Raw genomic sequence first — 2,074 nt, 5'->3', positions numbered from 1 at the left:
GAATTCGTGCATGCTGTCAATATATATCGGAAGTCATAATAGTTAACCCATTTTGTTACTATTATACTATTACTTTCACTTTATCCGGAAGTCTGTATTGTTAACTCATACATAAATTCCATTTTTTTAATGATGTAATGACGCGATCTTTTCAAAAAAATAATCACCAATTTACTTGAAAATAAATAGGGTTCGTCCTTGTACAATGCCACAATAGTATGCGAATACTGATAATCCTTAGTGCAAGGGTTCTCTTTAAATTTTGTCCACGTGCTTCATTTAATGCCCCATTGGGTTTATTTAGTGATGCAACAAAAATCTAATACATTGCGTAAAATAATAGAATAATATATCTTATCTTCATTGATATAAATTGGTGTGCATTGAAATCCATTCATTCATAAAGACAATATACTATGGTATAATACGTTAATGAAAATATGATTCGTATTTGCTTTCCGTTCCGTTTCGCATTTTAGCAACATCCTTCGGGTAGTTTTGTTTCTTGTTTGGAATCCATGCACTGGAAACTCTACACCTTCAAAGTTACTGACTCCTTCGTTTACTTTTTATCTTTTTTTTTTTACCACGCGTTATCGGAATACTAGGCAATGAGGCGATACCCGCACATCTACTGTACACCTTATCGCAGGGCTAACTACACCTTATGTTAACCATCACACCGAATTACGTGATCAAACAAACCATTTCAATTGCTAATTGGTTGATTGATTGTATGTTGCTTAACGTCCCGCTCGAGAATTTTAGATTGAGGTCCCCTCTTATTTCTTTCTTAAAAATTAAGTTAAACTACAACAACACTTACTATTTTCCTCAGCAGCGGACACCGGAATACCACTTACGAATAGGGGCTGTACGTCTCGTTTCTTGTCACTTCCGGTGAAGCGTTTCCTGTGACAAACAAAACATGGTGATTCCGATCAAGTATTATCAGTATAGAATCGGGTCAACTACACGTCCGAAAAACCAAAGTCTATGCAAAAAGAAAACACTGTATAACGCAACCAAGTTTTCCTGTCTCTGTCTGACAAACAGACGTACACTGTGAATGTAGTGGTTAAGTGTCGATGATGAAAAGGTGTAAGGAGATTTATACGTTCAGGATTTTGAGGTTCTAAAGTATAATAACGCAATTTATTTATACTTTTAATTCAACATCTTTATTCTTTTTCAATTCAGACAACTAGGCCTAACAGGGGTACCTGTAAAGTACGAAACGAAACCTACAGAAACAAAACAAAACAGATTTTATTTGTAATATTTGATATCATCTATTTCTATTCCTCATGCGTGTGATAAATACAATACTAGTGGTTCAAGTAATACACACATGTTACTAACAGTTGGAGGAGAGGAAGATGCCTAATTCTTTTCAAGGTCAAGGTCACAGTATCACATAGTAGGAAAACTACAGACCGAACTGTTGAGGCAAGGACCGTCAAACGTGGTACACATAAACTTTATGCCAAGTGGAGGATGCCTATTGTTTCTCAATGTCAACTGTCAAGGTCCTAGTAGCAGGATACAGGGGGATCGTTGCGGCTAGGACCATCAAACTTGGTACACGTACAACTTATGCTAAGTGAAAATATTACATAGAGAGTACATGATTTGTCTGTTTTCACGAAAGTATGTCACACCCTAATGATTGCTGATACTACTTGAAGCCGTGTTCTATAAATCATGTTGTAAGACAAACACCTTATATTTGCTTTTCATGGGCGTATTATGTACCTTTGTCGGTACTCTTGTTTTTAAATTTCTGAATCCAGTTCGCTGACAAAACATAGCAGGAATCGAAATGCCGCGGTCCTTCAGCTTGTCCAGATGAGGTAGCAAGGGACAGTTTCGCACTATAGGCCCGGTCAACTTTTTCAAAAAAATGAAATTACCCCGTATTTGAAGTGATATTACATGTGTAAAAATGTATACAAGAATTTTAGGATGCATGTCAAATGTAGCTGAGTGCTTAGTACAAATGTTGATATACAAATGATTCCTAGCATATAGATGGGTGCAAATACGAAACTAAGACACGTGGTCAGTTGCTGAA

The 2,074-nt window shown here is 36.4% G+C and overlaps 1 protein-coding gene across 2 annotated transcripts in view; it reads right to left on the bottom strand.

Annotated features, from left to right (window-relative positions):
* Positions 1-944, bottom strand: part of LOC125681755 (monocarboxylate transporter 2-like) — a 37,701-nt gene extending 36,757 nt beyond the window's left edge. Inside the window, exon 1 of one of the 2 annotated variants that reach the window (XM_056156181.1) lies at positions 827-944. The gene's annotated coding sequence lies outside the window, so the exon portion shown is untranslated. The remainder of the gene's footprint in view (positions 1-826) is intronic. The other variant, XM_048921967.2, reaches the window with a different exon arrangement.
* Positions 945-2,074: the final 1,130 nt, after the last annotated feature.

This window comes from Ostrea edulis, chromosome 2 (genome assembly GCF_947568905.1).
Source record: "Ostrea edulis chromosome 2, xbOstEdul1.1, whole genome shotgun sequence".
NCBI lineage: Eukaryota > Metazoa > Mollusca > Bivalvia > Ostreida > Ostreidae > Ostrea > Ostrea edulis.
This window is presented reverse-complemented; position numbering and strand designations above follow the sequence as displayed.